This window comes from Rhinolophus hipposideros, assembly GCF_964194185.1.
Source record: "Rhinolophus hipposideros genome assembly, chromosome: 10".
NCBI classification, from domain to species: Eukaryota; Metazoa; Chordata; class Mammalia; order Chiroptera; family Rhinolophidae; genus Rhinolophus; species Rhinolophus hipposideros.
The window spans coordinates 18,352,979-18,378,939 of NC_138056.1; the positions used below are offsets into that span (position 1 = coordinate 18,352,979).

General features: G+C 38.6%; 1 protein-coding gene across 16 annotated transcripts in view; it reads left to right on the plus strand.

The window, feature by feature from the left end:
- The window catches only part of LRRC4C (leucine rich repeat containing 4C), a 1,068,826-nt gene that overhangs the window by 893,676 nt on the left and 149,189 nt on the right, over window positions 1-25,961 (plus strand). For 4 of the 16 annotated variants that reach the window (XM_081062629.1, XM_081062638.1, XM_081062637.1 and 1 more), the window contains exon 1: window positions 13,622-15,549. The exons of 11 other annotated variants lie outside the window; for them this stretch is intronic. The gene's annotated coding sequence lies outside the window, so the exon portion shown is untranslated. Of the gene's footprint in view, window positions 1-13,621; window positions 15,550-25,961 lie in introns of those variants that run through there. One more of the 16 variants, XM_081062625.1, reaches the window with a different exon arrangement.

Here is a 25,961-nt window from a genome sequence, read left to right on the forward strand (position 1 = left end):
CAATATGTAGATTTGCTTGCACCGCCTTTATTTGATAAATTCTGTTTCTAGCAGAAGAATACAGATTCCATCAATAGGCAAATCACTTAATAGTTTTCAAATGACAACTATAATTCTTTCTCAGCTGTTTCGACATGTGCAAAGAGAAGCAGAGAACAAAGGCAGTGGCATGAATAATTTAAACAAGAAACCTCTATTGGCTCAATTATCTGATTATTTCAACAAGAATCTGGATGGAATTTAATTATTTTATTTTCTAACGTTTTTTAGTTTAACATTTGTAGACATTGCCTTTTAATAAGTCATTTATTTCTTCTTTGTTCTAAATTCAATTTAACAAACATTTAATGAGTAACTAATACAAGTATATGCCAGAAACTGTACTCACTTCTATAATGACTAAAAAGTCAGTAAACAAAGAATCTCATTCTCCTGGAGGTTTTAGCCTCACTGTGAGAGATGATATAGTTACACCAATAACTATACAATATGGCAGAATGTAAAGGTCATGACTGAGGTATAAAAGTTATGGTAAAAGTATTTAGAGGGAGAAATTCAGTCGGGGAGAACCAAGGGAAACTTCAGGTAGGAGAAATATTCTGAAGGATGGCTAAGAATTTGCAAGCAGCAGTAGGATGAGAGTGTTGTGGTGGAAAGGACCACAATGTAAAGAAACCTGGAACTAATAGTGGGAACCACAAGTTCTCTGGTCATGCTGGGGAATGGGGAACATACATGATCGTCCCAAGAACTAAAGGACTGAAAAAGGCTCTTTACACCCAGCATCTAAAAGTATCTAATTTATTTATCCCAATACTGTCTAGTGGTTTTCAATATGTTTGTGGTGAGGCAATGTTTGAAGACACTTCATTCTTCAGAATGGGGGCGGGGAGGGATTAGGGATACTGCCATCTAGTGGACATATGCCAGAGATCCTGCTGAACATCCTACAATGCATAGAACATCCCCCAAAACAAATAATTATCTGACCCAAAAATGCCAACTGTGCCCCAGATAAGAAAGCCTGTGAATCTGTCATACTACTTTAATTATATTACAGATGAGGATTTTGGGGTCTTTTGAAGTTACTCATCTTGCCTGAGATCATTAATAATAAATGGCAGAGCAAGGTTAGGGCCACCATACAGAGAGTCAGGAAAGTGGATAAAATCAAATAGCGAATGAGATTCTCTGGATGTGGGCTTGTCAGTCTTTGGAGCTGTTGTTACATGATAATGCACGTAAAGTGTTTGGTACGGTGTCTGACACATAGTAAGCACTCAAGTTCCTCGCTGCCTTGAATGGCAGCTGGGCAGCTGGTGTTTTCAGCTGTGAGTGGGGTCCGTTGGAGCTGGGAGAGACCAGAGACTAAAAAGATGGTGTGGAACTAGGGCAAAGTGTTCAAAGTCTGAAGTGGAGTGATAACATGTGGAGGGCACGAGAACGGACACACTCAAAAATTGTTGCCCACAAAGGAACTAGAGAGCCCGATCAATGAGTGAATGTTTCGGTGGAGAGGAGTTTTGCAGATGATTCTGGTTTTGAACAAGAGAAACTCATTTCACTTCACTTCCATAAAGTAAACAGCTGCTGTGTTAGGAATTATTATGCTTACTTCAAACAGACAAACTGAGACCCAGAAAGGTAAAACTATTAGTTCAAGTTCATACCACATTTTAAGATTTCTTCAAAAACTTAGGAAGAAGAAAAGTTTGACCTTTGTAAAGACAAGATAACTAAATCTTCATAGGAAAGGACGGATTTATATTTTCTTTGATATGCTTCCAAAAAAGAAAACCAAAACAGTTTTTAACATTCATTTTGATATATATTTGTATAGGTGAAAGTAACTTTAACCTCTAGTCAGGTATTCTGGCTGAATTAGGTACATAGAGATGCCAATGAAGATTTTCCCAAAAAGCATAGAATGGGGTTCTGTTTTCATTGTCTCGTTTGCTGCATTATTAAGGGATAGACAAGAAAATGACCTGGGTGGCCAGGTAACAACATGTGGAAGAGAAGAGAGGACACACAGAAACTGAAAACTTGGTATAATATATTAATAATTGCATATATCACTAATACTTAATGAGTGCTCATCAGATGCCAGCTCCAGTGCTAACTATTTTAAGTGCATTATTTCATTTCCATCCTTATAACTGTGTGGGGCAGAGGATAGATGACCACTCATAAATGAGGTCTTCCAAGCTTAGAGAAGGTAAGTGATTTATCCAAGGTGACAAAGCTAGGATTCAGCGGAGCCAATATTCAAACCTCAGTTGTTGGACTCAAATGACCAAGCTGTTTCCCAATATTATGTACGTATAGTTAAAAGTTAGAACTTTAATTCCTCCCTTTTCAGTATTTGACAAAATATAAATAAGAGTGGATGCATACTTATCATTTAATTAAGCTCCCCCTAAGGGTAACTAGAAAATAGTTGCTAAGGGGAGAGCCTGCCTCCTTCTCGAATTTCTACCTTTACTTCTTATCAATGCTATACACTTGGCTTCCAGATGTAACGTTTACTCGTTTACCTCTTCTTTCAAAAATTTGAATTCAGCATCTTCGCTGTGAATTCTGACTAGAGGATACAGCAAGAAAGACAACGACCCTGCCTGTTTCCATGAACAACATGTTCCTGCAGAGGTAGACAACTCAAAAAAAAAAAAAAAAGATAATCAGATAAGTGTTCTGCACACAACTAAAATATGGTGATGTGATAAACATTGGGCTACGTCAGCTGTTTGGGAGAGATGGCCTCCCTTGGAAGATTAAAAAGATCAGTGCCTGCAAAGAACAGGGAGGAAATGTATTAGGCAGAGGGAACAGCTGGTGCCAGGACCCTATTGTCAGCACAGAAAGAAGGCCCCCTATGTGGCTGGAGATGGTCAGGTGCAGGGGCAGACAATGTAAGATCAGGTTGAAGAAAGGCTGAGGAGGTTGAAACCAGGAAAAGTAGGATTTTACATCGACATAAGGAATTTTTATTTCTGGTACCATGAGATGTCTTTGGGTGGCTCTTACCTTCTTTCTCCCAGAGACTACTGTCCAAAGGTTAGCTTTTGCAATAGAGAAAAAGTTATAGGTACAAAAACAAAATAAAACAAACAAAAAAACATAATTTTACCTTGCTTTTATCAGTTAGTGTTTTATATGAATATGAGAGAAAGGCGAGAGAGCCCCTAAACTCTTTCCGTAGCTTCATTTATATCTGAAAGATGCATTTTTGATACTTCAATCAATCAGTGGGTGCCAATTATCTGCATATTGTATTACAAGAAGCTGCCTTTCTTCTTGATTTTCCTTTTTTGTTCTTCTCAGGAAATTAATTCATATCATTTCCATTTGAAATCCTGCGGCGTTTGACTGCTCCTGCACTTACAGGCACCCTTCCATGACTCGAAGCTTAGTTTAATAGCAATGCTTGGCAGTAACACCTTAAGGGATAATAATCTGGACTGCCAGGCCCTCAGCAGTCTGGAGTGACATGTGAAAAATGGCTTGGCACAGGTCTGCCGATCTGTATGCTGGGTCCTCCAAAACAGTCAACTTTGCTGAGTGACGCTGGCAATTTGGTTCTTAACATTTTCTCAGTGTTGTATTTTGCTGGGAAAGGAGCACTTGAGCAAGGGTGTGTAAGATGTCATCAATTTCGCTTTAGAATTTTGCTCTCTAAAAAGTTAGTGCTTGGAAACTTTGGGACTATTTTCTGCAGTTATAGTCTGCAGAAACAGATTTGTTTTATGAAAGGTTGAATGATGTCAGTCATACCAGTCTGTTGGTCTCCACGTAAGCACTTCTCCAGACAGAGATACTCTGATAAAAGCATAAAACAAGAATCCGAAGCACCCTGAAAGGCCATTAGTCTAGCGGGTCCCAGATGTAACAGCTTTCATGTTGTTAAAATGATTAAATGTACAGTGCCTCAATGGTGTTTCCAGCTTCCTTTGCGAGATATTTACATTACATTATTAAAGGACGATAAGAATGGAAATTTTAATTGTAAAAGTATAGAAGATAATTAATCACAAATCAAAGACTTTCGTTTTTAATGCAACTAATTAATAGGACAAACCCACCATAGGGCCCTTACTCATTTCATGTTGCTGAGTGGACCGGTGGAAATTTAATTGGAGACAATGGGTGGGAACCCTTTATCTAATCTAAGCCTGCCTTAGAGACCCAGCTGTAACCTGTGGCCTATGCTTGAGCAACTCCGATGACAGTTTTACCAGGCACATCATTCCCTGTTCAGGGGAAGTACTTCCCTGTCATTTTCAAGAAGTATTTTGTTTTATTGATCGGAAGTTATGAATAGACTCCAGATAGAATGTCACACATGAACACACACACACACACACACAGGAACATATGCACAAATAAGCGTGCAAATTAATAAACTTCTGCAGATTCTAACACTTGGCATTTCTTGTACAGATCTCCTTCTCTACATCCCCAAAGCTGCTGCCTCTGTTTGTATCCTCATAAACTCCCGTAGCTTCTTAATTGCTCTCCTAGGTCTAGTTGTTCCTCTTCTCCTCCAATTCATCTGCAAATTGCCCCTTGTAATGTCTTTGAAAATCCCAAACTTATCATGTTACTTCTTAGCTTAATATCACTTTAATGATGCCCCATTGCCTTTTGGACAAGCTCTTCAGAAAAAAAAAAAAAAATCCTTAATGTGGCTTTATATGCAGATTCAATTCTTGGCATTTTATCTCTTTCCTTGGCACACTCTTTCCTTTCCTTAAGCTCCAGCTTTAAAGTATTTGTGATTCTCATAAGGTATAAACAATGAATATTTGTCAAATTAAAACTCAGGTCCATGCAGTTCCAAAGTTGCTGCTCTTGCCACTGCTCCATGCTCTTTCCTGGGATCAAGCCTATCTCCTTTCTGAATATATTCTAATCCTTTTTAAATGTGTAAGCATCTCTGAAATACAATGAAAAGTTTCTAATATTTTGTCCAGAGGTAATATACAGAACCCACTGAAATTGGTACTCAATAAAAAATTTGTTAAATAAATTAATGAATTCAATTAAACTAAATTTTTAATTAGTACCTACATGCAATTTTCTTTCTCTCTCTCTCTCTCTGTCTCCTTTCTTACTTACTTCCTTCCTGCTTTCCTTCCTTCCTTCCTTACTTCTTTCCTTCCTTCCTATAATTTACTATCTTTCTTCCGGGAGAAGGGAAATACCTAACATTGAGGACTCAGCCTTATGTAAAGAAGAATAAAAAAGATAAAGACACCAGAAAAGGGGGATGTACCTCTTCAAAAATAAGCTTTGTTCCAATATCATAGCCTTAGAGGTAAAAGAAACAGAATTGAGATGAGAAAAAGTGAGAAAACTCAATGGCCTTTTTATGTAGCCATTAAAATCCATAAGAACAATAACAAAATAAATTTAGGAATCATTAGTAAAACTTAAAGTAAGAAATCAAATTTAAATGTGACATAATTATTTTCTGCATTCTTTATTCCATTTTTCCAACTTCACTGATATGTAAATTGACATATAAAATGATGACATATAACATAGGTGTACAATGTGATGATTTTATATACATATATATTGTGGAATGATTACCACAATAGGGTAATTAACACCTCCATCACCACACATGATTACCTTTGTGTATGTGTCTGGTGAGAACATTAAAAATCTAATCTCTTAGCAAATTTCAGGTATATAATACAGTATTGTTAACCATAGTCATCAAGTTGTATATTAAATCCCTGTAACTTATTCATCTTATAGCTGAACATTTATACCCTTTGGCCAACATCTCCCCATTTCCCCCAACCCCCAGCCCCTAGCAACCACCATTCTACTCTCTGTTTCTATGAATTTGGCTTTTTTAGATTCCACATATAAGTGAGATCATACATTATTTGTCTTTGTCTGATTTATTTCAGTTAGCATAATGCCTTCAAGGTCTGTCCATGTTACAAATCTTATGGCTATATATATATATATATATTCTTATATATAAGATATGTGTATATAAGAATATATATTCTATATTCTTATCTGATCATTCACTGATGGACATTTGGATTGATTTAGATTGTTTCCACCTCTTGGCTGTTGTGAATAATGCTGTAATGATGGGGAAGGGAGAGCAGTGCATATATCTTTTCAAGGACCTGATCTCATTTTCTTCAGATAGATACCCGGAAGTGGGATGGCTAGGTTATATGTTAGTTCTCTTTATTTTTTTGAGGAATTGCCATAGTGTTTTGCATAGTGGCTCCACCAGTTTACATTCCCTCCAGCAATGCACAAGAATTTCCTTTTCTCCACACCCTGGCCAACACTTATCTCTTGTGTCTTGATAACAGCCATTCTAAAAGGTGTGGGATGCTATGTCATTGTTTTTTTGATTTGCATTTCCCTGATGATTAGTAATGTTGAACAGCTTTTCATCTACCTGTTGGCCATTTGTGTATCTTCTTTGGAAAAACATCTGTTCAGATCCTCTGCAATGTGGCATAATTGTTATCTTAGTGAAAATATGAGCATTCATTAAAAGTCTTAACATTTTCATAAAAATCGTTTTAGAAGGTGGTCAACTGAAAAGTGTAGTAAGATATAAAACACTCAATCATTTAACACTCTGTTCAATCAGACCACAACTCCAAGGACTTCCTGTCAAGATGGTGGAATAGATATATGCTCTTCTTGTCTCCTCTTAGGACCACATCAAAATTACAACTAAACTACAGAAAGAAAGAGAAGGAGAGAGGAGGAGGGAGGGAGGGAAAGAAAATACTAACTATGTGAGAGAATGGCTATGTTAATTAGCTTGACTGAAGTCATTATTTCACAATGTATATAACATATGAAAATATCAAGTTGTATACCTTAAATAGAAACCATTCCTATTTGTAAGTTAAAGCTCAATAAAGCTGGGGGCGGCGGCGGGGGGGACCGCAACTCCTATATACACCTCACAATGTTTATCTGCCACAGGATATTGATTTTATATCGATTCCCCCTATAAAACCCACACATTTGTTTATAGGTTAAAAAGATCTGTGTAGTGAATCAAATGATTCTCAACCTCCTACCATTTTGAAAGTTGACTCTGAATAGTATTGCTTTATATATGGTTATTGTTGGTGCTTAAAGAATTCGTTCATTCAGGTGATAAAGGTGTTTTCATGTTCCGTGTAAATACAATAGTTTTTGCAAATCTGCAGCATCTCCCAGACAGTCAGTTACTTCCCTCAAAAATGCTGTGCATGTTAGAAACCTGGACAGTTAAAAATGCAGATTGTCTACCATTATTTGAATCATGTGCTATTAAATCAGCTGGAGGCCTGGAATCACAGATGTGCTAATGCATCTTCAATGTGAAGAGAACTGAATTTTGAAATCTATGCACTTCATTTCCTGAAAACACAATGGTAATATGGTGGGGAAACAAGGCTATCATTTCTTGAATCTGCACTGCATGGCTAATGCTGAAATAAAGTGACATTCTTTAGGAGTTGTTTAGTATCAAGTGCTGATTTAGCTAGATAAAATGCAGCTGTCTTCCCAAATTACACAACTGGATTCACACCATCTACTAATTCCTGGTGGAATTTTAAAGATACCTTTACAGGCAATTTTCTTTTCGGTGAAAGGAATCCGAATTTAGATAGTACGAAAACACCATCTTGTAGTTTCTATGTACAAATACTATCTTCCTTAAAAACATTTGATAAAGGAGATTGTATTCTATAAGTGCTTGGGTCATCATTTAAAAATGTAATTGTGTTTAAATTGATTCAAAATCAGTTGCCAAATTGTCATACACTTATTTCCATCAGCATTCTTATTACTTTAAGTCACTACTAGATTCTGTCATGCTGCCTCGTGGGCCTCAGAAAGGAAGGTTCCTGCATCAAAATGCTCCCCTTCGCTAATGCTCTTCCTTCCCCCAGGTCATGCATGATTGACATCCTACAAAGAACATTTTAAGACAACTTTCAAAATCTGGACGCTTTTATCACTACGTGGCACCTAATAGTCTGATCACTGATCCCATAGCTGAGTATGTACTTTACCCAAGGTTTAGCCCTGCTAATCTTTGGGCCACACATTAATTTTTCTTAGAAACCATCTTATTCTTGGTTCTCTGGCTGCAAATTGGGCAGCCCTCCATTTATCAACAGTACACTAACATTCATGAAGCTCTTAACACATTTTGGTTTCCTATTTGTGAAGTCCTCTGGGATTGTCCCCACACAGAGGTAGCTACTGCCTCCTCTGTTCCCCCAGCTCTTTACACTTAACGTGTGGTAAAATTCTGACCATATTGTATGTATCACCATGACTTGTAATTGCCACACGTACAATTTACCCACTTTCCTCCCCCAACAAAGTAGATAGTTCATTCATCCATGAATGAAAATGCATTAAGAGGCCAAAGGGCCTGGCACTGTGCTAAATAACATGGCACCAATAGGTGTCAACAAAATCAGTTCTTTTGTAAATTGACTAGTAATGTATTTTTCCCCCTCATCTGTAAGGTCCTTTTTGGTTTTTTCTTTTATTTCTAATAGTTATTTCTAACAAGTATATATGCATTTAGAATATGAATCCTTTGTTTTGTGAACTGCAAATAGTTTTCTCAGTTTTGTGGTTTCTTGATTTTGTACATAAGGAACATATTTTTTTCTTATTGTTTCTTCCTTTATTTTCTCTCACAACTTCTTTTTCAGAAGCTAACTAGTGCTAGAGAGGGGATAGCATGGGTAAGAAGAAAGACTAGTAGCAAGGAGTCCACAGAGGATCCTGAGAGTGGTCTCTGGAAAGTAATACAATAAAGAGAATTGGGCAGATGGGTGAACCATTCCTGAATTAGCATCAACACATGTGATCAGTAAAGTGGGGGTAGCAGAGGAGTCAGTGATAACTTTCAGAATACCTGGCACATAATGGGAGGTTAATACCCATTTGTTGAAATAAATAGGTGCTTAATTAAATGATGCCTTATATGGATAATTTTCTTTCCTGTAATCCCCAGTGATCATTAAGAAAATTTATTATTTGTAAAGGATAGAAGTTGTGGTTGATTGCAGTGATCACCCTAATTGTTTACTCTCTTTTGTTATGTAACTTTACAGGGGCCTCCCATTTTTGCAGCATCTCCTAGACAATCATTTACTTCACTCAAAACTGCTGTGCATGTTAGAAACCTGGGCATTTAAAAATGCAGATTGTCTAACGTTATATAGATTATACGGATGGAATGAACTGCCCCATTCCTTGACAATTGTCCCAACCAAGTGACTTGCTTCAGCCAATGGGAAGTAAGCAGATTTGATTGACACAGAAGCTTGAAAAAGTACTCTGGACTTTCTGCTTTCTATCTTGAACTCCTTCTATTGCCAAGAAATTTGTCTGGGCCAAACTGAAGAAAATAGAGACAGACGCAGAATAAATCTGAGTTGCCCCAGTGCCCTAGCTAACATATTTTAGATCAGCTAACAACTAACCCAACTAAGAGCCTTTTAACCAATCTCTGGCTGACCTTAGATTCAAGAGAAATGATAAAATATTGCTGTTCTCAGCTACGAAGTTTTGGGATAGTTTATAATATAGCAATAACTAACTGATCCAAAACTTACAGTTCCCTGATTATATCATTTTATTTAGTGGCATTTTTAATTAATTTTTCTATTTATAGTTATAGTTGGTATCTCATTTTTCTAATATTTTGTGTGCCACAGTGCAAAGACTATTCAGTAAGAGAAAAAAAGACAGGCTCTTCCGTTTCCTAATGTTATAATAGACATTATTCATTCAACTATGTGCACAGTATTAGAAATATAAAAAAGAGAAAAAAAAAACATGTTTATGAACTCAATCACAGTTTAGGGGGAAAGGCAGACATTCGCGAATCATTTCCATCCAGAGCATCTGTCATTGACCCAAACATCCTTATGCAGCACATAAACGTATGTAGCGTGGAGGATGGGAGGAGGGGTGGCCCCTGTGAAGGAGATAGTTTTAAAAACCAGAAACTGGCAAATCTACTTGGACTTTAGTATCATATCTATTTTTCAAGGAACAAAGAAAAGATTTCTATTAGGATCTCTTCTATCCCTGAAATGCAATATTCTTGTAATGTTATCTAGCATAACACATGTTGTAGGTTTCCACTAACTATGGCATTTTATCATTAGTTTTCAAAAGAAGTTGTTCTAAAGAAGTTAATTTACATGTCATTCATTATGTGTGACTAGAGCCAAGCTTGGTATGATTATCCCTCAGGATATTCTGATCCCTGTTTAATACTATCGAAAGGGAAAAGGGAATATCTATTCCCAGAATTTGTAACATAAAGATGCAGATCTTAAAGAGTGTATTGTGCTTGAGTAGAGTAGCCTACAGCCTGTTAAGTAAAATTAATAAACACCACAGACATATCCATATTTTCTCTATTTTTAAGCAGAGTTACTGAAATCCTTCTTTGTGCTATTTTGTATCTCTGATTACGAGATGCTGTCCTCTGCTGTTTGCTAAAGATTACACCAGGTAGAGTCACCAGCCCACAGTGAAAGAACATGATAGTTTTCTTTTACCACCCAGATGCCTACACATCAGGAGAGAACAAACACAGAAATCTGTATGTCTGTGGAACAAACCTGTCTGGAGCACTCTGCCCCTCTTCTCCCAAGACATATCATTTGATGGCATTGCCCCGTCCTTGCTTTGGGTAGCTAGATGGGCTAATGAGAAGTGTGACAATGTGATCAGTCCGTTACTCATTAGGCAATTACTTCTAAAAGAGCTTTCATAAAAAATGTTACTTGAACACATACCCTGTCATTGTTGACAGTACCTGACAACTTCTACTGAATAAAATATATTTATGTTGTTATTTAAGAATAATTTAGTATACATATACATATATATATATATATATATATATATATATATAGAGAGAGAGAGAGAGAGAGAGAGAGAGAGAGAGAGAGAGGTATACAAGTGGACACTTAGGTCAACGTTGCTCAAGCAGTAGTTCACCATAATCAGAAGTGTCTGGACGTTGATGGTAACCACTTTGAGTGCCTCTTGTAATTGCAGAAGTCAAAGGTGACTTGTATTCATCTTTTGGTATCGGCATATATTGAGTATTACAATTTTAATACAGTTTTTTTCATTTCTTAAAATGTGTATACATTTTTTGGCACCCCCCATATATATATATATATATATATATATATATATATATATATATATATATATGTATAAATGACAGCTTTTTACTACTTACTACAATTCTCTTTGAGTAAGGTCATTCAGTGACAAACGTGACAATTCCATTCCCTCACAGGATTTACAACCTCTGAGGTTCAGTGCTGTTAATGGCCGCACGCATGCTTATAATTGTCTTAGATGTGTTCCTCATGTTCTCCAAACCTAGAAGTGGTAGCAAAATTGGAACAATTGTAATTGCATAGATCTGAATTATTTGCTTTTGTCACTTACCAAGTATGTGGCTTTAGCTTCACTTTCCCCTTCTTTAGAATCTCTCAAGGGGTTGTTCTGAGTTTTAAATAAGGTGATGTGTATGAGAAGTCAGCATAAGACCTTGCCATATGGATATCCAGTAATCATTGTTGAGTCTAAGCAGAAAAATGAAAGCTAAATGACTAATTCAAAGTTATATTATGTGAATGCAAAGTTGATGTGGGAAAAGTAATTATAGCTGTTGAATGGGAAGGTAAATAGGAATGGGAAGGCTTTTCTTTTTTCCTTTTGGCTAAATAGCACTGATCTTTCCCTGCTGCTTTGTTTGATAGATTAATTCATTCTGAAAGGCTTTAAAGATGTCTGGTAGGTAGCTAATAATCAGCTTTGAAAAACAAATCATTGGCTTTTCCCTTGCTGTCAAAGTCCCTAGAAAGAAAAATTCCATTTCAAATGGCTGCTCCCTTACTTCAGAACCAACGGGTAGACTCCTTTGAAGCTATCTAGAGGAGCCAGTGGGGTGCGCTTTTTAATGGTTTATTAGTTGATAAACTGTAATTGGCATGTAAGGGTAAGAGCTTCAAAAAACAAATTAAAGTTATAGTCAACTGCTCACTAGTGTTTTGAATCAATCAATAAGCATTCACTTAAAAATAGAAGCAATGCCATTACTCCTCAACAAATTCATTTTGATGCAATTCATAAGGACATCAAAGCTCTCCAAATAGACGGAGAAATTGTAATAAATCACAACACGTGTATAAAGAAAGGCCTGTCCTCTTCCAAGTCCTGATATCTGAAATATATATTAGAGTATGTGTTTACTATCCTAAGCAATGTACAGATGTAATTTTTTTTAACTCTACATGAGAACTATATATGTACTATAAAAGGAACAGGAAAGAAAAAAAAAGAACATTTGGTGTGAACTTGGCTGCCTCTGATGTTCCCTTAGCACAAATTTTCTCCTTTTTGTCAAATGCTACTTCTCATTATTTGTAACATAAAGACTCAAATCTTAAGTATGTATTGTGCTCCAATAGAGTAGCCTCTCTGAAACTGTATTGAAACCAAGTACATATTCTGATCTGTCAAAAGTGCAGAAAATCAGCACAGAGATCATTAATTGTGCAGCTTGAAGCAGAGAAATATTTATTTCCCTTCCTCCCCCAATGCATATAGATTTTCATTGTTTGAATTATCATTCCTCATTTTACTCTTTTCGAATCTCAAGGTTACATATCTGAATGACATAAAATGAATAATCATAGCTTACAGAAAGGACCTTAGGGCAATTATATAGTGGAAAAAGAAACCAACATAGGTACATTATTAATAATATCATTTTGTGGGCCCTTCCATCTTTCTAAGAAAACCCAGTGAAATTGAAATGTGCCACCCACCTCCTCCCACCCCACATCACCCCTTGCCAAGATGAGTTGTGAAAAACCCACAGCCAGGGGCCAGGGATGTTGCAATTGAGTTGTCAAACTGTCCTGGATTTCTTTTACAAACTGAACAGACCAATTTACTGCAACACTGCATAGACCGAAGGCTCCTATCTTCCCTTTACAATGCTTTCTCCTGATGAGATTATCCTGCCGGACCACAGGCTGCCTTCCCAACAGCTTTTCAGCAACTCCTAGATGCCTTCTGATCGGCCTATCCTAGGTGACCATACTGAGTTAATCCTTACCTGGTGACCAGCCTGCTAGACTAGAGAAAGGAGAGGCTCTTGCCCAGCAATCAGAAAGCAACAGCTTTGTATATTTGGTGAGATTTTTGAATGCGAGGGGTGATTTGATTTCACTGTCTTCCCCCTTGTAGCACCAACTCCTGGATTTCAGGATGAAAACAGGCAGACTTCAACGAGGGGGTGGGGGGGAGAAAAAGACAACTCCCACACAACCCCAGAGTTTCTTTGCCTATTATTAACCTCCGAGCATGGGGGTTGCTTTGAAACTCAGCTGTTCTGGCTCTATCCTCCAGGTGGCAGTGGTGCCACGCCGCAGAGGCTCCAATCCCCTTGTCCCTAACTTCAAGTGTTAATGCAATTGACCAATCAGTGCTAAGATGATGGGAGGTAATTGGGTAATTGTATTTTAGTGATCACAAGCAGAGAAAGGGGAAGAAAAGGGGAAGGAAAGGGGGCAGAGGAGGGAAGTGGACTGCAGTTCGGGTGCAGATGTTTGGGAGCGAGGACCCTAAACGCCGGGCCGTGGCGTTATTGGCTGGGGGAAATCCTGGCAGGAGCTGCCGCTAGCACAGGGAGCGCATTTATTTCTTTGGGGACAGGCGGGGAGATACGAGCGGGAGGGAAAGGAATTAGAGTTGAAGCCGAAGTGGATGAAAGGGGACCGGGGTTCCTGCGGCGCCGGGAGCGGCGAGCCGGGGCGATGGCGCTAAGGCCCGCGCGGAGTAGTTGCGCTTCCCAGAACGCGTCTCCTCGCAGGTGACCGACTAGCCGGCGTCGGGAAGGTCTGCGCCCAGAGGAACCAACTTGTGGCTCCAAAATCTACCCGACGCAGCTGGAAATGAGATCAAAGCTGCAGTTTCCTTGGCGAAGGATGAGAGGAGCCAGCGATTAGGGACTTTTTTTTTTTTTTAATACCTCCTTCGTTCCATTTTCTATTTCCCTTTTTCTTTCCTTATTATGATTTTTACTTTGCCGAACACCGCGTCGGTCCCCTCACTTCGCCCTCCCCATTTGAAATAAAAGCCCAGTTTGAACTTCTTTCGCGGCGGCGCCCCCGGATGCGCTGTCCGCCGATGGAGGCGAAGGGGACCCGGGTCCTGGCAGGGGCAACCAGCGAGGGATCGCGTCACGCGTCTCCCCCGTGATCCCGGCGCTGCTCGCGGAGTTCTGCAACACCTGGAGGAACTGGACCGGGTGCCGGGGTGGGGGCGGGGAGAGAGGAAGCGAGAGCCACCCCAAGCCTTAAAAAAAAAAAAAAAGAAAGAAAGAAAAAAAAGAAGTAGAGGGGGGAGGAATGGGTGTCTTCTTGACAGCTGACGGAGCCTTGAAATTTTCCTCCACTACCCCCGCCCCCGCCCTGGCCCCCGCCCCCCGCACTCCATTTAACGTGAGATTATGAAATTGCAGAGGCGGTGGAGGGAAGGAGGCAAGATATAACAGGGAGTTTGGAGGGAGAGGGGAAGGTGGCTGGCCGGGCGGCTGAAATCAAAAAACCCAATTGCGCACTGGGTTGTGATGAGAAATCTAATCAGATCTTTGGAGAAGGGGCCGGCCGGAAGGGTGGCGAGTGGGGGGAGTTGATCCCCACATTCTTCTAAAGGGGGTGCTGGGGAGAGGATTCGACGATGTAAAAGGAGACTTTTTTTTTTTTTTGGTGGCGGTGGCGGTCGGGTGCCTTGCAGAAATGAAGGATGCGGGACGCAGCTCTCTCTTGGAACAGAACGCAGTGGATACCCTGATTGTGCAAGAGAAAAGGACGAACGAAGCTTTTTCCTCCGAGACCTGGATCTTAACACAAATGTGTATATGTGGGCACAAGGGGCACTGAAAAATCCAATAAACCAGTTTCAGACCCGCGGGAGTTGGTGTGCTCTGACATAAATAAATAATAATCAAACAGCTGCCCCCCCTTTCTCCCCAAAAGGATGATTGGAAATGGAGAACCGAGAATCCACAAAGAAAAAGTATGTTCATTTTTCTCTATACAGGAGAAAGTAAGCCAAGGAGATATTTTTGAAATGAAAAGTTTGGGGTATTTTTTAGAACAGTAAAGACCTGATATGGTGGTGTTTTCTTTTTGAATTTCCCACAAGAGGAAAGGAGATTAATAATACATCTGCAAAGAAATTTCGGAGAAGAAAAGTTGAACGCGGCAGGATGAGGCATTGATTGGGGGAGAGAAACCAGCAGAGCACAGTTGGATTTGTGCCTGTGTTGACTAAAATTGATGGATAATTGCAGTTGGATTTTTCATCAACCTCTTTTTGTTTTGGTGTTTTTCTTTTTTTCTTTTTGGTGTCAAGATCATGTGTTTTCACTTGTTCTTAACCACCTGGATTTCCATCTGGATGTTGCTGTGATGAGTCTGAAATACAGTGAGTGATCCTTATTTTCTTATTTGTTGGTGAAGAAAATGTCCATTAATTCTCCGTCCCTAGTCCCTTCCCCCTTTCTCCCCACCTTCTTGAGTGTGATTTTTACAGACATCACTATAGGGGGCCAGAAATAAGAGAAAGGGTGGCCCACACATTTGCTCCATCAGGCTGTGCTCACCGATAAGCTCCTTTGCTATAATGATGCAGGTTGTCTGCATCCTGAGCAAATGCCTTTGCAAATGTTCAACGGGGAAAAGAAATGTCCCCAAGAAAGCCACTGCATTGTGGGGTGCTTGTGCTGTGTGATTGACACTGTAGAATGCATTTAAGTTGCATGGCAGCCCTGGAGTTGGATGCACAAATGTTTATCCATTGGAAATCGAATGGGGCCCGATTTATATTTCATTATCCACCAGACACTGCAGATCATCGGAATGCATTAATACAAAAATAGGATGATAAGCCCTGCAGATGAACGATGGCTTCTGGCTGGTGGGTGTATTGAGGGAGGAGAGTGGGTATGGGGGACGAAGTGGTGGAAAGAGGTGGCTACACTTTCCCCAGTCTCTCTTGCGTACACATGCTCTAATGTGGTCTTCAGATTACCTAGTTTCTTGCCAGGAGGACCCACTTATATTTAACTCCATCCTGTTCTAACTAACCACTTCTCTGGATAACAGAGGGTTTATCTAGATTGTAGATGGTTTGGGCAGTAGTCTTGGACAGCTGGGTTTGTGCTTTGTCACAAACATTCCCAACATCAGCAGGATTGAGCTCTTGAGAAAAAGGCAGAAATTTAGTGTCCTGTGGCAACTTAGATAAAGGAGCTAAAGAAAAGGTCTGTGTGTTGAGCTTTAGTACTTCTCATGAGCCAGCTTTGTCTTGGAGGAAAGAGGCTAAGAAAGAAAAAAAAAGAGAAGGTTGAAAATGCTTAGAGAACCTGAGGGCCTGTAGGAACACCCCTCTTTCCATTTCCTTCCTCTCCCGAATAGCTGCCAGGGTCATGAAGCTGTTTTTTTTCTTCTTTACTTTCCTTCTTCTCTCCTTCCCTTCCCTTCCCTTCCCTTCCCTTCCCTTCCCTTCCCTTCCCTTCCCTTCCCTTCCCTTCCCTTCTTTCTCCCTTTCTTCCTTTCTTTCTTTTTTTTCTTTTTTCTTTTTTTTTAACACAACTCTTCCTCTTCACCCCTGTTTATTCCTCTTTGGGGCCTCCCATCAGAATCATTGACTCATAGAACTTTAGAGCCAGAAGACTCCTCAGAGATCTCATGCCAATAAAAAAGGAAACTGAGGCTTAGAGAAGCTATAACACTTTGGTTAATGGCCAAACCATATGAGATAGGTGACTCACACAGGTCTCAGAAGAGCAAGCAAAAGTCAGTTTGGAAATCAAACTGGCTAGGAATCAGCTGTCTATATGGGTGGCTACTTCTGTCCCTACAGCTGCCATTTTTATCTGGAAGGGTTCAGGAAAGTGTGTGTCCTGAGAGCTTGAAATAAAGTCCTGCCACACTGGACCTCAAGACTGGCCCATCTCCAACATTCATATCCTTTTTTTTTTTTTTTTTAAATAGCAGAGCTCAGATAACCCTAGCTTTAATACTATTTTAAAAAATAATAAGATCCACAACTCTGGTTTATCCTAAAGGAGATGAAAGGCAGCAGTCTCCTGGGTCCCTTCTTGGTGCTTGGGCACATTTAGTTTAGTGAGTGGTGGTCCCTGGAGAGTCATTAAAGAACCATGGAGTTAGATTTATATTAGAGAGGTGATAATAGAAACCAGAAACATCCTGCTACAAGCATCTGAGCCTGTTCTTTTTACTCACATCATCTATTCTTATCCTTTTCATTACTCCTTAACTAAACTAGCCTACAGCTGAGCACTTCTCTAATTTATTTTTCTGGGCACATGTTTCCTGTTGGGACACAGATCAGGCAATAAATTTACCAACCCGTGAAAATAATCATGCAGGGGTTTTTTTGGTGTGTTTTTTCTCCCTGAGCTCTCTGTAGGCTTCTACCTATATCTTGTCATTCCTTGCATTTTTGTTTGTTTGCTTGTTTTGTGTTTACATGACCTCAGTTAAAGTACCACTTGTGGTCCTAGATTGACTCAGGTTATCATAAATTCCTGCTCAGTTGCAACTTACCACAACTGACAAAACAGAAAAAAGAAAGAAAAATGTACTTTGACGTTTTTACTGCGTAGTTCAGCTCTGGGCTTCATGTGGGAAACCCAGCTTTACAATCAGCTGGGCTCTGCCAATCAGGGGAGGTTTTTCCTATCTTTTTCTTTTTCTTTTCTGTTTCCTTTTCCTTTTCCTTCCTTCCTCCCTCTCTCCCTCCCTCCCTCTTTTCCTTCCTTCCTTTTTTTTTCACGTCAAAATTCTTCACTGCTCCTCCAATTAGACCTTGAAGTACATTGCTGTCCACCCTATTGTCACCCCTGCTATGTACCCTCTACATCTACACACACATGCAAACTTTTCTGAATGAGAGAAGGAAGGGGATAGGGAGAAGAGAGAGAGAGTGAATGTTTTTAAAATTGTGGGCTGAAATGTCTCCTCCCACCCACCTCCACTTAAGCGTGTTCTTCAAATCTGGGAATGATAGAGCATCCAAGGATATCATCCCTTTTCGTGCTGGTGAATCACTCACTCCCCCAGCACTGCAATTGGAGACACGTTGCCCAGCTTGGGATTTAGCTCCTTTGCTTTGGCAGTCAGAGTTGGCTCAACTTGTTCATGGACTGACGAAAGAGTTATGGCCCTGGGAGACCTGAAAACTTCCCTCACAAGCTTATTTCAGTCCTGAAGCTGCACGGTGCCCACTGAGTAACATTTGTGAGTAGGTAGTTGTACCCTGGGACTCTTCTGAGAACCACAGGCCAAGAAACTAATGGGTTTGGCAAGTTTTGAATTTCCTTTTTCAAATATCTTTCTCCTCTAATTTAACAGCTGTACCCTTTGGGCCATACCTTTATGTTCCCTGGCCCTCTGGTTTCTCATCTGTGGGGTGGGAATGCTAATATTGACAAATTAGAATTCAACTAATTAGAATTGTTTTGTGAATTAAAAGTAATGTTATGCAAAGCCCCAAGCATAATAGGCCCTAGAAAGAGATCTGTTTGCTGAGGCTGTTCTAGGATTAATTTGTATTAACTTCAAGGGAATGAATACAGGCTGGCCAAGAACTTTGCCAGTTCTAGTGGCTACACTTGAGGGCCAGGGAATATGCACTGACCTTACAGATTGTCCACAACGTATCCTTTTAGGTATGAAATGCTCCTTCAAGCTGGAACCTGAAAATCAAGGTTTTTCTCCTTCAAGTATGGAAAAATAAATCTCAGCAGCTATAATACTTAAATGAGATTTTAGAAAACAAATAATGCCTTTATTGCATTGCTATGAGTTTGGTCTAAAAGTTCCATAAGATAGAACTTGTGTATTGAATGTAAAAGTTTAGCAGAATATTATATTGCCTGGGCCTGGAATACACAAAATAAAGGAAGATTTCTAGGCAATAATAGAATTAAAATAGACAGCATGAAATTCCACAACTAATAGTAAGGCCCCCAAATTCACAATTTGGATTCACGGTCTTCCTAGTTGGCAGGAATCTTGTGTTAGTTAAACACCTTTGCTATGTGATAGGATAAAGGCCCGATAGACTGTACAGGATCAAAACTTTGTGTAGACATGTCTTATTGTTGGCATATGCAGATCTTCCAACACCAGCTCACCAGTGGTTTTCAGATCAGCCACTGGTGGTTTTTGGTCATAATTTCATTCTCTGCAACAGCAGCCCTGTGTTGTGTCCAATTCGAACAGAGACTTTCAGAGGAGACCTGTTCCCACTTTGAAGGAGAAATAGTCCTGTTGTTGTAATTATTGATATTCTTGCTTTCATATCTGTAGATTGTAACAAGGTAGGCAGGCTGTGGAGTTGCCCATTGGATTTTTGTACTGCCTCTTTTTGATTTGGAAGTCAATGTGAAATCTGTGTTAATTTGGGGAAGTCTCCTGAAGTTAACCATCTTCGTTGATCTTATGAAGAGATTGTCAGTGCAAGTTTTTACCGTTTGATAAAGTTGACTTTTTTGTGTGCTTCTTAAAGGTGACTGAGAAATTCAGTAAACTTGGATTCTGGCATCCTAAGTGAGTTTGAATATTCAGTTTTCGACTGGGTCACATGTGTTACATGCAGCATTTAATCGCTCTGAGCCTGCTTGCTTATCTGTAAGGTTATAGCAACCGTATGGAACTGACTGCCATGAAGAGGAAGTCAGATGGCATGTGTCATGCACAGCAGGCATTCAATAAATGCACATTGAAATCTCTGATTTTAGTTCAGGTAATGCAGTATTTGCAAAACAAACAAACGAACAAACAAACAAACAGCAGGTATGGTCTTTTTTGAAGGAAGTTGTTAACCTAAATTCATGTAGGTACAGAGTACAAAAGAAGAAATATATAGACAAGAGTAAGGTTGGAGTAACACAAATAGAAGCACCCATTTTTGGTGAGGTCCTACACTTTTCCCAAATATTTGGGAGTGCTTTAGTGGATGCCATTCTCTCAGGAAAGATTCAACTATATTTATGAACTACGGGAAATATACTCTGTGTCTTTGTAAAGTTTCATTAGATTGCCAAGTATTTTATAATACAGGCATAAAAAAGTAACGATTTGTAAATGGTGTCTTGGAAAACTCTAAGGATATCAAGAGTCTGTTGCAACCTCCTTCAATATGATTTCTCTGGAGAGATATACATTTGACAGTTGGAACTTGATTGGGCAGATCTTGTGGTTGAGACAGTGTGCTTGTAACAGTCTCTGAGGAGAAGGATTTTATTTGTTCTCTGGCATGTCCTCAGCACCTTAGAAGAGTGTCTATTGTGTGCAAATAGTGTGCATGCAATAAATGTGCCTTAACTGACTAACTGAAGTGACTTTAAGAGACATTTTCTCCAAAGGACCCAAATGCACATATGTACCTATGTAACTTATAGAGGCTTAATGAAAAATATCAAGGAGTGTATTGACTCTGTCTATGTGTGCATGTACAAATGTGTGACATAACACACACACACACACACACACACACACACACACACAGATAATAAGCACCACTAAGTGATTTCCTTCTGTTGGAGAAGCTGAGGTCTGAAAGTCAGGTGGTTTTTCTTATTGTTAATGCCGTCAGTAATGGACTAACAATTTGTACATGCCACCCTGCCTCTTTTAGGTTGTTCTTACAATACGTTCTGTTAAATAAAAGTAAAAACGAAGATTCCTTCAAGCACTAAGATATCAGGATTCTAGATTCTACCTGGGAATTCGGGATTCTGAGGAATTAAAAGTATAAAATCTTTGATCTCAGAATACTAGGTAAAATGTGGAGGGGAACAGCATAGTATTCTGAGAGAAAGGCAGAATCAGTATTACAAAGGTGACAAAAATTTCTAGAGTGTTTGTAAGGGAAATACAATGAGATTTGGAGTAGACAAACATTGGATTCTAGCTGGATTTTACCATCTGTTAGCTGGGGGATCCTAAGTAGGCCAGTTAACCTTCCTATGCCTTAGTTTCTTCAACTATAAAAATGGAGATCATTTTTTTTTTTTTTGCTAGCATTAACATGTGTTTGGCACATGATTAATAAGTTTTTTGGACATGATCTGTGCACAATAAATGCTAGTTCACTTTCTTTTCATTGAAACCTTTGGTTATTTTCCACAGAAATGGGAACATTTAACTGAAAGCTGAGCGTTTTATGCTTTACAGTTACTGAGAATATAAATGAAAATCTTTTTGCCAATTTAGTTTTCAAAGTTGGTAATACTATGTTTATAATGTTTTCCAATGTCAATCAGATTCATAATGAAGCGTAAAAAAGATGAAAAACTTATGTAAGATCAATGAACTTATTTTAACTTTGGAATAAGCTGATGGCAGCTTTCTATACTTATAGAAGCTTTCAACACTTATAGAGATTGTGGGTATAATTTCATTTTAGTGATAATAACTACTATTTATTGAGCATTTGATATGTATCAGGCACTATGTTGAAAGTAAAACATATTTTTTCTTCTTAATTCTTACTTAGAGAACTGAAACACAAAAAAGGCTGAGTTACTTGTCTGTGGTTATACAGCAGCTAACCACTGGTGGAGATGGAAGTAGAAACTACATTTCTACTGACTTTAGAAATGAAATCAGAACCAGTAAACTCAAACTTGTTGACTTGGTAACAAATAAATATGGCGGCTCACTGTCAACCTAAGTGGGTACTCAATCTCAATATTGAAATTGGGATTGAAATGTCTGCAGTCCGCCTTTCCCTGGTTCCTGAAACAAAAGTTGTAACCAGATACTTAGGTCATGTACACCTTGCATATTTTTGCCAGTCTTCAGTTATATCCAAGAGTGCCCATAAGTGAGGAAGGGACAGTTTCTAACAAAGACTTGGGAAAAACTGTCCTCACTCACTCATTGTAACTAACGGACAGAAAAGCTTTGCAAAATGCTATGAGATCATCCGAAAACTCAGAATTGTATGAGAAATAAGGTCAATGCTAATAATAACTCTAAAGTTTAGTTACAATATCCTACAAACCTGACAGGTTTGATCTCAGTCCATGTCATCTTTGTTCTATCGGTGGCACTTGATACTTAATTGTCGGCTTTCTGAAATTCTTCCAGGGACTTGAGGGGCTGCTTGCAATCACTTCCTGTATCCATTTCACTGCATCCTCCTCCTGCTCTCTCCTTAAATGTTGAAGACCTCCCCCCCTTTCGAATCTGTTGTGGTCCCAGTCTCTGCATCTCTGAGAGATGTCAGCTGGGCTTGTTTTGAGAGATGACACTCAAATCCTTGGCCTTGGACACTTTGTGTGTGCTGAAATCTCCACCACGAGCAAGATCCCACTTCCTTCCCTGGGCTCCAATAGGCCTCACAGACTTAATACAACAAGGTAAACGTTTATTCTCCCTCCAGGAGTCCGTATATTTTCAGTTTCAATGATCAGTATTTCTTTAACCTCCCTTATATCCAACCACTCATCAAATCTATTCACTATCTTAAACTCAGTTTTTTTGTCTCCCTTGGTCCAGACTCCACCTTTTCTCACCTAGATATCTTTCTAAAGTTCTAGTTTTTCTAATGATGCCAAGTTTTCTTTAGTGTAATCCATAATTCATTCTTCCCTCAGAAGGACCATCCAAAGAAATAAAGCTAGAAATCCCCTTGTCTATATTGTCTATATTCTATAAGTATATTTATAGAATAAAATCCATATTCTTCTCTTGATAACACAGTCTGGCCAGCCTATCCATGTCCTCTCTTATCTGCCTGCCAAGCGGAGTATTTTATTTCTCTGGAGATATCCCAGGCTACTTTTGGTGCAAACTTTGAGGGAGCTACTCTATTTGTCTAGGGCATACATTTCATATGTCAAATCACAATGCAAGTTACCTCTTTAGGGGAAATCTCCTAGCTCCCCTTGGCCCAGTGAGTCTCCCTGTCCTCTGTACACCAACATTTTGTTCATACATCTGTGATAGCTCTTATCACTGTTAGAACATACCTACTTACTTGGCCAAAACACATTAGATTGTGATATCTTTTAGGATAGGGTTCCATCTTACTCATCTCGTCACCTCTCACATTTAATATAGCTCACAGGAATTTTCAATATAGTTTGGTGGCATCACTGGTTAGCTCAGTGGATTAGAGCATGGTGCTAATAACACCAAGATTGCTGGTTTGATCACCGTGTGGGCCACTGTGAGCTGTGCCTTCTATATATATATATATTTTTTTTTTTGGTGGAACCAATAAATGCTTATTATTTTTTCTAGAGACCCATATTTCAAAACTACTTTGCCCAATAAATGCATTGAAATTTGTTCCTCTGTTTTTCCTAATTGAAAACATACATGCCAACCATCATTCTTGAAATGTACTGGATGGCCTTTGTGAACTTGAGTTGATATAAATTGAAGCAAAAGAAAAGATGTTTTAATTGTATGCAGTTGTATGAGAACATGCATGGTTCCTAGCTGGCTTTTCGAAATATTGATAATAGTTCTGTAAATATATTTTAGTGTTACTTTGATGCAATGATTTATAAGTGCTAATGGCCCACTACAGATTTTGCAATGCACACTCCTCAGTGGCATTGTTCACAAGGAATATTGTTCAGAAAATTGAAGGAGACCCTTGGAGTTGTGCATTGCACAAGCTGCACAATTACATGAAATGGGCCTTTCTACTCATGGATTACTATTGGAAATAGTCATTGACTATGACTTTTAAATTTGAGTAATGCCCAAATATGGAATCTTATAATGGGAGAGAAAAAAATATATTTTTCTTAGTAAAATTGTGTGCATTAAAATATTTGGTAAGCTGCAGTCACTGTTCACAATATGGAAGCACCTGGTTTCATGGAGCCAAGTATACATTCTCAGGAGATGCTCTGGCTTCATGCTTCAGAAAGATGCTTCCTTCTTTCTCTCAGAAAAAACTGAATCAGATGAAAGAAAGTGCAAAATGGTAATGTACTGTTTAATTATACCCTATAACGTTCTCCCATGTATAATGCGCACCCACATTTTTAGCCCAAACTTTTAGGAAAAAAATATTTTAATTTTTAATTCGAATTTTTATTTGTTTACATTTAGGTACTTGATCTTTGTTTTATAAAGGAATTTTAGCATCTATTTTATAAACATATTATGGTGCAAGAAGTTTTATGTAACGAATAATTACAAAACACAAGAACAGATACAAGGTACAAGAAATTTTATGTATCAGTAACAAATTTACCATGTTTACACATCACAGAAGGCCAAGAAGAACTCTTCGTCGTTGTAAGTTCGTCATAAGTTCATCAAAACTGATGATCATGTTCCAGGGTACTATTTTGCACACAGATAACGTTATTGATTTCTAGAGTTACACTTTTAACTTATAAGCATAGATAAAAGATTTAAAAACAAAATCCTTTGTATAGATACAGAATTAATACTATTTATGTATAATGAGCATCCTTATTTTTCCCTCACAAATTTGGGCAAAAAAGTGTGCACTGTACATGGCAAAATATGGTAGTTTAATTTTGTTCAATCTTGAGAAATATATGCCTTGGGTATGTTGAATTGGAACATTTACTTACCTTTTAGTCTTTTTTTAGAAAAAGTCTCTTCTTCTAGTTTTAGATGATTTCTTTCCAATTTAGAGATTACTGTTATTAACCTAATAATAGTAATAGTAAAGGAGAGCATTGATAGTAATGCTTCACAATGCTTTTTAAATTTAGTTATCCTCTGAATCCTCTCAACAACGTTTTGGTCTCAGAATGTCCAAAGCAATGTTCCCTAATAGTGATTTCTTGTTATAAAGAATTAGGAGTTGAGAAGTTCTACAAGGGAAGGCTTATTTAGAAGCACTAGTGCTAAGTGTGGTCTCTTATTCTTGATGAACTACAAACTGCTGAGACAACACTGTTTTCTTGGGAGGGGTCCTTTAGTTTCATCCCATTGATTTTGCCTAAGTCACTGAAGGGAATGTAGGAGAATTAGCCATTTGATTATATTCTTTATTTATTGCTCAGATAGTATCTGCGATTGAAGTATTTTCATAGATTGAAAAAGAGTAAGGTCATTTTTTTCTTATGATAACTAATACTGTCCTATGATTATTGAAATAATGTGTTATTATAAATGTGGTCCTGCCTAGAACAAGTTGATTGATTGATTTGTGATGCTTAAATAGATATCCTATTATCCACAGAGCTGATCTTTCTGTTTGTTTGTTTTTGTTTTGCCTGAGAAACATTGTACTAAGGACGATAGACATGGTTTCTTTGAACCAATGACTTGATAATGATGGTGGAAAGTTTAGTAACTCAAAAATGGTTTTTTTAAAAATGGTGCAATGGTGCTTGACATTTGAAAATGTAAAGACGTGCCTCTCTTGAATGGTTTACAGTTGAATCTGAGCCAGACCTCAGAATGTGCTGAGTTTTACAACTTCTAGGGGGTGGAGGGTGAGGGGAGAGACTGCTATGAGTTGGGCTTTTCTAATCTGGGCAGGGAGAATGTTGATCCCTTAGTTAGAGGAGCTCTAGTGAGAATTACCTCTGCACAGACCAGAGGATGTGTGTGAGTGAATTAATTTAAATGCATTATGGGGAGTGATCCGGAGGACTCAGATTTCTTTTAACTAAAAAGGCAGACAGTCAGAAGCCACCCTAAAAGAGTTAACATCTACACAGTGGTGTTCAGGAAGGCAAGAATGGAACTATGAAGGCTTTCTCTGTATTGTTTGAACGTTGCCATGGTGACAGTTTCTAGCAGAAGTTACATGGTTTTCAATTTCCCAAAGTAGCCAACAGCCTTTCCCTCTCC